General features: G+C 45.6%; 1 protein-coding gene across 1 annotated transcript in view; it reads left to right on the top strand.

The window, feature by feature from the left end:
- LOC144143490 (uncharacterized) overlaps positions 1-11063 on the top strand; it is a 90098-nt gene extending 79035 nt beyond the window's left edge. Inside the window, exons 11-12 of the mRNA XM_077675245.1 lie at positions 4872-5020; positions 10574-11063. The gene's annotated coding sequence lies outside the window, so the exon portion shown is untranslated. The remainder of the gene's footprint in view (positions 1-4871; positions 5021-10573) is intronic.
- The last annotated feature ends 1006 nt before the right edge of the window (positions 11064-12069 follow it).

Genomic DNA, 12069 nt, shown 5'->3' with positions numbered 1-12069 from the left:
CACTGCGTAGGCCCCAGCTAGTGATTGCTACGATTACAGCCTGTCCTGGTAGGCTTATCTATATACTTACCTGGGGCTGGGCTGTCCGGTGGTGATGATGGCCGGCGCCCCAGGCGGAGGTTGCCATTGCACTGCGGTCGGCTGGAGCTTGCCTCTTCCCCAAACAGGGGCAGATGCAGCATGCAATATCTGAGGCATTTTACAGCCGACAACATGACAGAAACGCGGTATGGCGATTATTGAGATATGGAGAATGCCCATCCAATCATAACGTCGGATCGCAAGCATATTGTTTCACAGAACCAAAACCAACTTGTTTGAATGCTAATCTTGGACATCTTCCAATCATGTAGCACCTTGACCCGACGTCTTTGCGGTTGGTTGGTGCAGCCGCCGCAAACCGCGCATGGTAATTTTTCTTCTTTCAGTCAACACAGTGCAAGCAAAAACGGGAGCTTGACAAATTCACTTCGATGTCCCTTTAAAGGAGCCATGAAGAGAAAACACTAGTTTGGTTCATTCAAAAGATTGCTTCATTAGAAACATACTGACACCACTTTTAACGTAAACTTCGCTCAAATAAGCTACATAATTACGAAAAACTGGAATGGCCATGCGACCCACTAGCTCATTTCCCGCAACAGAACCTATGATGTCATATCAGACAGCTCTGCGATTGGTGGAGGCCGGCAAAAGCAAACACAAATTAGGCAGAGCTTATAAGCTTGCCGAACGAGCTATTTGCGCTTAAATTTAGAGCACATTCTTTTTGAAGCCCCAAGAATGATGAGACAAATAGTAGAAGTTACGAAAGCATCTGTAAACATAGAAGTGCAATGCGTATGCTGCTGTTGGTACTGCGTGCACTATGCTTGGTTTACCTGCACAGGACTGCGGGGCTTTGGGGTTGTCTCAGACGACACTGGCCGATTGATGCAAGCGACGATGTCTTACGTGACCGTATTTGTGGAGCGAGCACCATGTTTCACGAAACGATTGTCTCCATGAACAAAACAAGCCAGGTACAAATACGTTCACAAACAAACCAAAGGCAGAAAACGGCTTGCCGCGGTGTGGTGGCGCCATCTAGGTTCACTAACGGTAAACAAGGCCCTGTAATGTCATTGCAGACCACGAAAATGCACGATTTAGTGGGAAAATCAAAATTTTAAAGTGAATAAAGCATCGTTTGCATTCAGACAAGTGCTGGGGGCACTGTAAAACACGAAATCTTTCAAATAACACAAACTTGTGTTTTGTCTGCATGGCTCCTTTAAAGGAGCCATGAAGAGAAAATACAACTTCGTTTAATTTGAAAGAACTACGATTCAGTATCTCACTCAGCTCCATTACAGCCACAAAAGATGTTTTTTTAACGAAAAAAAGCAAGAAGTATTTAAAAACTTTCAAATTTTGCGCCACAGTGACGTGTTATGAGCAAGAATGACGTCACACGGGCCAACAATAAAACATAATTTTCAGCGCGTTAACTGCACGTTAGCATTCAAGTGATGCGGTCAAATGGAACTAGAGGCCCCATTACAGACGTCCAGTCATGTGTCTTCGTGATAGGTCAGTTAAGCGGCCGCCAATCGCACAAACAAGGTTCCGTGACGTCATTGAAAAGTTGCGGGAAATTGGCTAGGGTGTCGCAACTGCTTCACACGTTTTCTTTCATATCTCCGTTATTTGTTCGAAGACTGCGATGATATTGGTATCATTGTTATCGGAACTAAGCAGTCTTTCTAATAAACCCAAGTTGTATTTTGTCTTCATGGCTCCTTTAAAGGAGCCATGAAGAGAAAATACAACTTTGTTTAATTTGAAAGAACTAGGATTCAGTATCTTACTCAGCTCCATTACAGCCACAAAAGATGTTTTTTAACGAAAAAAAAGCAAGAAGTATTTAAAAACTTTCAAATTTTGCGCCACTGTGACGTATTATGAGCAAGAGTGACGTCATACGGGCCAATAATAAAACATAATTTTCAGTGCGTTAACTGCACGTTCGCATTTAAGTGATGCTGTCAAATGGAACTAGAGGCCCCATTACAGACGTCCGGTCACGTGTCGTCGTGACAGGTCAGTTAGGCGGTCGCCAATCGCACAAACAAGGTTCTGTGACGTCATAGAAAAGTTGCGGGAAATTGGCTAGGGGGTCGTGACTGCTTCACACGTTTTCTTTAATATCTCCGTTATTTGTTCGAAGATTGCGATGATATTGGTATCATTGTTATCGGGACTAAGCAGTCTTTCTAATAAACCCAACTTGCATTTTGTCTTCATGGCTCCTTTAATATCTCCGTTATTTGTTCGAAGATTGCGATGATATTGGTATCATTGTTATCAGGACTAAGCAGTCTTTCTAATAAACCCAACTTGTATTTTGTCTTCATGGCTCCTTTAAAGATCAAGGAAAAGCGCATGGCATTTGAGCGCCTGTGGTGACGCGGAGGGCGTACGTATCCACTGCGTAGGCCCCAGCTAGTGATTGCTACGATTACAGCCTGTCCTGGTAGGCTTATCTATATACTTACCTGGGGCTGGGCTGTCCGGTGGTGATGATGGCCGGCGCCCCAGGCGGAGGTTGCCATTGCACTGCGGTCGGCTGGAGCTTGCCTCTTCCCCAAACAGGGGCAGATGCAGCATGCAATATCTGAGGCATTTTACAGCCGACAACATGACAGAAACGCGGTATGGCGATTATTGAGATATGGAGAATGCCCATCCAATCATAACGTCGGATCGCAAGCATATTGTTTCACAGAACCAAAACCAACTTGTTTGAATGCTAATCTTGGACATCTTCCAATCATGTAGCACCTTGACCCGACGTCTTTGCGGTTGGTTGGTGCAGCCGCCGCAAACCGCGCATGGTAATTTTTCTTCTTTCAGTCAACACAGTGCAAGCAAAAACGGGAGCTTGACAAATTCACTTCGATGTCCCTTTAAAGGAGCCATGAAGAGAAAACACTAGTTTGGTTCATTCAAAAGATTGCTTCATTAGAAACATACTGACACCACTTTTAACGTAAACTTCGCTCAAATAAGCTACATAATTACGAAAAACTGGAATGGCCATGCGACCCACTAGCTCATTTCCCGCAACAGAACCTATGATGTCATATCAGACAGCTCTGCGATTGGTGGAGGCCGGCAAAAGCAAACACAAATTAGGCAGAGCTTATAAGCTTGCCGAACGAGCTATTTGCGCTTAAATTTAGAGCACATTCTTTTTGAAGCCCCAAGAATGATGAGACAAATAGTAGAAGTTACGAAAGCATCTGTAAACATAGAAGTGCAATGCGTATGCTGCTGTTGGTACTGCGTGCACTATGCTTGGTTTACCTGCACAGGACTGCGGGGCTTTGGGGTTGTCTCAGACGACACTGGCCGATTGATGCAAGCGACGATGTCTTACGTGACCGTATTTGTGGAGCGAGCACCATGTTTCACGAAACGATTGTCTCCATGAACAAAACAAGCCAGGTACAAATACGTTCACAAACAAACCAAAGGCAGAAAACGGCTTGCCGCGGTGTGGTGGCGCCATCTAGGTTCACTAACGGTAAACAAGGCCCTGTAATGTCATTGCAGACCACGAAAATGCACGATTTAGTGGGAAAATCAAAATTTTAAAGTGAATAAAGCATCGTTTGCATTCAGACAAGTGCTGGGGGCACTGTAAAACACGAAATCTTTCAAATAACACAAACTTGTGTTTTGTCTGCATGGCTCCTTTAAAGGAGCCATGAAGAGAAAATACAACTTCGTTTAATTTGAAAGAACTACGATTCAGTATCTCACTCAGCTCCATTACAGCCACAAAAGATGTTTTTTTAACGAAAAAAAGCAAGAAGTATTTAAAAACTTTCAAATTTTGCGCCACAGTGACGTGTTATGAGCAAGAATGACGTCACACGGGCCAACAATAAAACATAATTTTCAGCGCGTTAACTGCACGTTAGCATTCAAGTGATGCGGTCAAATGGAACTAGAGGCCCCATTACAGACGTCCAGTCATGTGTCTTCGTGATAGGTCAGTTAAGCGGCCGCCAATCGCACAAACAAGGTTCCGTGACGTCATTGAAAAGTTGCGGGAAATTGGCTAGGGTGTCGCAACTGCTTCACACGTTTTCTTTCATATCTCCGTTATTTGTTCGAAGACTGCGATGATATTGGTATCATTGTTATCGGGACTAAGCAGTCTTTCTAATAAACCCAAGTTGTATTTTGTCTTCATGGCTCCTTTAAAGGAGCCATGAAGAGAAAATACAACTTTGTTTAATTTGAAAGAACTAGGATTCAGTATCTCACTCAGCTCCATTACAGCCACAAAAGATGTTTTTTAACGAAAAAAAAGCAAGAAGTATTTAAAAACTTTCAAATTTCGCGCCACAGTGATGTGTTATGAGCAAGAATGACGTCATACGGGCCAACAATAAAACATAATTTTCAGTGCGTTAGCTGCACGTTAGCATTCAAGTGATGCGGTCAAATGGAACTAGAGGCCGCATTACAGACGTCCAGTCATGTGTCGTCGCGACAAGTCAGTTAGGCGGCCGCCAATCGCACAAACAAGGTTCCGTGACGTCACAGAAAAGTTGCGGAAAATTGGCTAGGGGGTCGCCACGGCTTCACACGTTTTCTTTAATATCTCCGTTATTTGTTCGAACATTGCGATGATATTGGTATCATTGTTATCGGGACTAAGCAGTCTTTCTAATAAACCTAACTTGTATTTTGTCTTCATGGCTCCTTTAAACCCCGAGGGTTCGACAAGTTGAATTTTCCGCACTAAGCAAACACATTCACTTACACAGTTTGCATTTCTAATGTCTGCCATCTCTTCTCCTCCTGCTTTTTCGTAGCTGGAAGAGGTTGAGCAGCGCAGCTCCCAGATGAGCCAGCAGGTGGACTGCCAGCTGCACAACAGCCAAGCTGCCCGCAACGGACCTGGAGCAGTGTTCTCGAGAGAGGGAGCTTGTTCTGAAGCAAGACATCTGATTGCAGGCCCAGGGTTCGTGGTGATCACAACTTCTTCCCACTTGTTCCCAGCGCTCAGTTTCATGGGCCTGGAATGAAAGCTATCTTTCTGGGCCTCTCATAAGGGAAAGTTTTGCTGCAAAGTGCGTCTGGAGCTGTATTCCCCCGTCCTGGCCCTGGATGTTGAGGCTGTGACAGTTGTGTTGCACCTTCTAGAGAGAGAAGTAAACAATGCATCCTTATATTACCTCAAGAAACAATTAAAGGGCAAGGGCTCTTTTTTCGTCGGCGATTGTAACTCAACTGGATTCATTAGCAGGGGTGAGACAGCTGCGCATATTGCACCTTTCTGATACAATTCCATTTTCCTGCGCCAAGCTGCTCCAAAAGCGCGAAAATGGCGAAAATTGCGCCAAACTGCTCCGGAATAGCCTCAACGACACGGATTTTGATGCTCATGTCAGTTTCGGCGGGGACAAAAGCCTCCCGCATCCCGGTCACCGCTTTTATCGTCGGTCAATCGCAAACACAGAAATGGCACAAATAGAAAGACTGAAACGAAGCAAGCGATAGCTTCTAAAACTCGATTCGCTTTCCGTCCGGGTTCGCAGAAACTGCCTTCTCGATTAGGCATCGCTGTGGCAACAAACATGGCCGCCGCCTGATCTGGCTGCTACCAACGCGCTCAGTGCGTATCGCCGATATTTTCTCTGGTTTATTTTATGCTATCAGCTGAGTTCCAGTCTATTCATTCTATCTGTTGTGGCTCTGAACAGTGACGTTAACGCAAGGATATGGTTTGAGATTGGTGCCAGATCACGGGAAGTTGGGCGGCTCCAAAAAAAGTTCATTGAAATATGGGGCCTACGACTTCGGCGTGGTTTGGCCTTGAGTGCGAAATGCGGTGCGCGCGTCTATAAACGGGTTCGTGAAGTGAATTTTTTGGCTTGTTGTGCTGTTGTAAAATGTTGAGGTGTTGCTGTGCTTCGAAGCGCGGTCGCGAGCCTCGGGGATGGAACGGTCGACACGAAAGTTGTGGGCTGTGCTGCGGCACCGCGACCTGTTCAGGCAGTGCCCAATAGCTGCAGGACTACAGGGTTGCCATAGAACGCGACTATAACACTTGATTTATGCGAAGTGAAATTTAATGCCAGAATCTAGGTGGCTAAACATTAACGCTACTCAAATGACCATAGGGTGAACCTGCGCCCCGGGGACTGAAACGGGTAGGCTGGTTGGGCTATGCGACCGTTAGCTCGAAGCTGCTCAACTGTTGCCGTGACTACACTCGTTCGTACAACACAGCCTGGGATTACAAAAATAGTAATGTTAGCATTAAAACAGAAAAAAAAAAAACGCCACAATTGCAGCTCTCAGCTCGGGACTCAGGAACGCCTGACCTCCCGGGCTAGAGCAGCAGCAGTCGCTCGCGGCTTTCTGAACTGAGAAGAGGCCACCCACCTTCTTTTTTTTTTTGTCGGCTCAAATAAAAACGTTTTTTCCTCCTCCTCCTCCACAATTGCAGAGCCCTTAAATTTGATAAGAGTTTTAGCAGCCCGTCTGTTCCGTCGTGTACGTAGTTACCGTGCTCACCGGGACTCGTCTGGGCACTTGGGCATTCGTAGTCGTAGGGGGATTAGTTGCCCGCGCCTCCTCGCCCTTCCGCACGCGCAGGCGCAGACTGGTCCGGTAAACCCGGTAACAAAGTAACCAACAGAACAGACGGACTGCTAAAACTCTCTAATGTTAACGTCAGTTTTGTTGTCAGTGTTGCGTGCAGGCGCAACACAATATCACCAGTTAGGAAAAAGGTAGTGCAGTTAGTACTTTGTGATACTCTTAAAAACTCTTTCAGGTAAAGCTGTTTCAGTGTTCTGTGTATTCAAAATTGATTGAAATGTGCACTTGACCCTGCAAATTACTGAAATAAAGATTTTTTAAGCTCACAAGACGATGTATTAAATGTCCCTAACTGCTCCAAATCAAGATTCTTCTGCTCCAAAATCGAAATTTTGTTGCTCCGAAAACTTTTCCCAAATCTGTTTGGGCTGTCTCACCCCTGCATTAGCAATAAGTCATTTTTTTTTTAGGTTTACTGCTAAAAGGTTTAGGCCATGCAGACAAAATAAAGTTTGTATTTTATAGTGCCCTCAGCTATTGTGCGGCAGCAAGTGACTTTATTCACTGAGAAATCACATTTTAAGCCAAAATTTCAATTCTCCGGCTAAATGGCTTGTTTCGTGACGTCGACAACGATCAGGGGTGAGACAGCTGCGCATATTGTGCAGTTTTGATACAAATTCGTTTTCATGCGGGAGGCTGCTTTAAAAGCTTGAAAATTGCAAAAATTGCGCCAAAATGCTCCGAAAAAGTATGAGAGCCAAAGATTTTAACGCTCCCGTCAATTTCAGTGGGGGAAAATGCTTACTGACGGCATAATTTTCCAGCACCTTGAAGGTGATGCTGTTTGTAAAGGTTTAATGGATTGATCATTCAATAAAAACCCTTTAAAGTTTTCCCATATAAAGTTTTCACAAACTACTTGTGCAAGTTGATTTTAAAACGGAAATTTTGGGAGCGCCGTTACTGGGCGCCACCAGCGGTGAAGATTGGAAAACATGGCCGCTGGGCAAAGCAGTTTCTCGTGGTTCAGGCAGAGTGCTCTTCGCCAATTTCTACCGCGGTTTTGGTAATGGGGGTGGCCAGGGTTTACGTTTGACCTGTTGCGGGAAGTTACGCGACTCGAAAGACGGGGGTTCATCAAAAACAACGGGGTACCCGCGATATCGCTGTGTTTCAGCCTTGAGTGTGAGGCGCGGTGTGTGCTTGAAGTGAAATTTGGGACTCATTGCGGCGTTTTAAAACGCCGAGTTATTGTTGCTATTGACAGTGAGCTTGCGAGCGGCGGGAATGGTGGCGGCGCAGGCTGCATCACCGCCAAATGTTCAAGCAGTGTCCGATAGCAGAACGGGCTATTGGGGCGCTAATAATAATGGTTCATCTATCTGAATTGAAATTTAATGCCAAAAGGGAGGTGACTAAACATACCAATACTCTAATTACGATCGTAGTAAATGCCCACCTTGGGGCTTGAAATGGGAGGGCTGGTGGGGTGCGACGACTGTCACCTCGCTTTGCGCAACTTTTGCCGTGGCTCTCAGTTGTGCGTAACGCCAAGTCTGGGATTACAAAAATAACAACTTTGGCATTCACGGGATAATAAAAATTCCTTAAAATTGCTTAGTTTTTCTACTTGATATTTTCGACGGAACTCCGCGTTATCTAGCCCAAGAATGTAAAATGTATTTTCAACAAAACTCCGCATTAGCCCAAGAATGTAAATATTGAAAGGCTGTTTCAGTGTTATGTACGTTCAAAACCAATTAAAAAGTGCACTCCCCCCCCCCCCTCCCCTCCCTTCCTTGAGTGGCCAAAAATTTGATTTTTTAAGTTACTAAGGTGACATAATAAATGTCGTTCTTTTGCTCCGAATCAAGGTTCTTCTGCTCCAAAATCGAAATTTCGCTGCTCCAAAAGCTGCCCCAAAATCTGGTTCAGCTGTCTCACCCCTGAACGATGTATCCAGAGCAGGGCCCCAAAAACTAGAGACAGTTTGCTGACCAGGGCTGCTATCATCTCGAAGACGGCCGTTTGGTTATCTTGTTTATCGTCCACTTTCATTGATGGTGCTGCAATGCTGCTGATGTGCCAGTTTTCACAATTTGCTTCTGGCCAGACTTCTACACCTACCATATTTTTATTAGTGTTGATACTAATCGTTTCCTAAAACATAAGCTATGACTCGACAGACATGGTCACGTAAGTGGCTGTGCCACTTATGTCAGTTGGTTAGTGTTGTTCCAACGTGTCCGATCGGCTGCGTAAAACAGTGTCAGCCAGCCAAGTGCTGCACTAAGTGCTTCGATGTTTATGTGTTCGTAACTTAATTGTTCACCCGACCATTCTCACTGTTATAAAAAGAATGTGCCCTAAATTTAAGCAGAAATTGCTCGTTTGGCAAGCTTACAATCCCTGTTCAATATGCATTTGCCAGCCTCAGCCAATTGCACAGCTGTGCATAACACATCATACATTCTAGTTGCATACACATTTTCTGTTTTCCTAATTATATAACTCGGTGTTATTCTAACGAGGTAATCTTTCAAATGGAATAAACATGATTTTGTATGCATGGCTCGTTTGAGGACTTTGTTGTACTGACTTATGGTTTGGTTCGGCTTCTCCTTGTAATGCTTCTTTAGGTGGTTAGGTTGCATGTTTTGGTTGTAGTGCAGTTTGAGGAAAAGAAGTAAATCAGTATGGAGTGTTGCAGCACCAGCACATCATACTTTCACCTTTTCAAATCACTGGCTCATTTGCGCTCACATTTCACTCAGGGAGATCATATAGCTTGGTCTGCTTTTTCTTAAAACAAGGTAGTAGGTGATAGCACCCAGCTATCCGGTGCCATGGCTCAGTGGCTAAGGCAGTGTGCTGCTGAGTCTTAAGGATACGGGTTCGATTACCGGCTGCCGTGGCCACTTTTCTGATGAGTGGAAAGCAAAATCACCCGTGTGTTAGAGATTTTGGTGCACGTTAAAGACCTTCAGGGGGCCAAAATTAATGTGGAGCCTACCTCTACTATGCTGCTTATTACCTCTGTAGCGTCGGCACGTTAAACCTCATAATCAATCAATGGCAGCACCTAGCTGCTTTATTTCTCAATAAATTTTTCCCTCCTGTTGGGCAAAATTTTCCACATAGACTTTTGTTGCTATGGGTGAAATGGCAATAGTTACCCCGATGGAGGACACAGTTTCTTTGATGGACGCTAATCGAGCGAAATGTGCACGAGCTGCCATGGGTACTAAAACCATACGGGCGACTTCATATTTGTCTGTCCGTGGGGGGCAACTGGTGCACATACAGATAACGGTAAGGGTCAAGAGCTAGAAACTCTCCTGCCCACTTAATGGCTTTGCAAGTGCTGCTGCATGTATTAGAAAGTGATAATTTTGGCACATCTAGGGAAGGGGGTATTGGTTTGAGCATAAAATCAAATTTGGAATTAAATGCACCAAAGCCATCAAAACACAACTTTTTTTTATTTGTCCAGATCGCCCTTTTGGGTAATAATAATGTCCGTAAATGCGACCTTGCATAAAGCACTCTCGCAGAACCTTGCATGGTCAGTGACCACCGCACTGACCTGTAGGCAACAACTGCATCCTGAACATTTGGAATAATCCCTTCAAAAGGTGTTTTGCAGTCTTGGGAAGAACACCTCCGGGCTCATTCTGTCACCCCTGAAGAAGCTGAACTGGCTGTGAAATTGGGGCGCTCTGTTTTGAGCTTCTTTAGAAATTGAGTTGCTGGTACCACTTTGAACATCTTCTATTTAGCGATACTGCAACTTGTTGAGTGGTGCATTTACCTGCTGTGCGACTTATCTTGCAATCCATTCCCCTCTTCCTCTCCCACTTCCTCTTTTCTCCAATGAAAAAGAGGCATCAGCTGCTGTTGTAATGATGTAAGAGAATCATAGGAAGGTCTGCCTTCTTATGCCTCAGTCTATTCTCTTTTCCAGCAAGGTTTCGTGAGGCCCTTTATGGAATCACCTGGTGTTGCTCTTCCACGGGCAAGCGTTCCCTTAAAAGCACAAGTGGCAGAAGCGGCGCCAAGGGAGGTTGGTGGATATCGAAGGGCCTATCACCAGACTTCGGGCCAGGAGGAGGTGGACTGGCAAAGACCTGGATCACTACTGCTATCCAAATGGAAACCTGTACACATGGCCAGTGGCTTGCGTGTGGTTTCACGGCTGGCCTGCGTCTTCATGTGAAAAAAAAAAATTTCTTTTGCCCCTCAACCGTAATGTGCCACCAAGAACTATGCCGGACACCCCCTCCCCTCAGGGGAAGGCCAGTGTGTGTGTGTTGCTCCAATGGAACCTCGAGAGACAGCTACAGTGAAGCTTGAACATTACTTAGTTGTACTACAACCTTCCCAATCCTACTTTCCATTCCCTACCCGCAGGGCTTCATAGCCTCCTCCCTGAAATAAAGTCATTCATTCATTCATCCCTGTGGATTTTTGATCGCTTGAAAAATGTGACCTTGCGGCTGCCCGATATGCCAACGGGCACCCAGAGTGCTTAGAGTTACTTGGGGTGTGCCCAAATTTTGTAATGCTCACTTGTGAGTGCTGTGCCTGTCCACACTGCTCTTGGACATGCACACACCAACGACTTCAGACCTTCGTTCCGGGGCCATCGCACATCCTCTGGGATTGGCATCGGCTCAGCACCTCCTGTTCACCTGCCTTGCACGCAGCGGTCCCGTTCGTCCATGCAGGAGTCACCAGGAAGGGCCACAGGAAAGGTCAATGCGTAAATGTGGGCTAGTTGGTTCGAACTGTGAAACATGGTCAAGTAGCACGGTAAAGACGGGACAAAAGTCTTTACCGCACTACTTGACCATGTTTCACAGTTCCACAGGAAAGGCTTTGGGCAATGCTGACTAGGCTGAGTAGTGCCAATGGGCCAGAATAAACATTTTATAAATTGAGAAAGGCATCATGGGAAACATCCTCATTCCAGGATGCCTCGAGCTAAGAATGCATTGCCAACCCTTCCAGCCAGGAATGGCCACGTTTCACCGGTGGTTTCCACCTGAGCAGCAGCGCCATTGTACACATGATGGTGTGCTCGTCACTACCTCTGTGGATGCATCAAACAGGGCAGTGATGCTTATGCAGCCACTTTTATCATGCATCATGCACCCGACCCCCGCAGAAAGCAGGGTAACTGAGTTATAACAAAAGTGAGAAAATAATGGCTCGTTTAAAGGCCAACTGCACTCAAATTTCACCTCGACCAAATTTATTTTTAATGTGTAGTAAGTACCCCCAAATCAGCTAGGACACAAGTGGTAACCCTGTAAACGCCTCGTTAATCAGTCAAGCTCCGCCGCAGACCACGCTGCACCTGCCAGTGGATCGCGTGAACAGCCATGACGCGCCTGTGATGCTCCAGCCGACGGGGGCTTCTTCCCCTGGCCATCCCTGCCGCTGGAGAACCGGTGGAAC

This window comes from Haemaphysalis longicornis, unplaced genomic scaffold (assembly GCF_048455015.1).
Source record: "Haemaphysalis longicornis isolate Haplotype H1 unplaced genomic scaffold, Haemaphysalis longicornis Haplotype H1 scaffold_1, whole genome shotgun sequence".
Taxonomy (NCBI): Eukaryota; Metazoa; Arthropoda; class Arachnida; order Ixodida; family Ixodidae; genus Haemaphysalis; species Haemaphysalis longicornis.
Note: the sequence above shows the minus strand (reverse complement) of the source record. Positions and strands in the feature narration are given on the sequence as shown.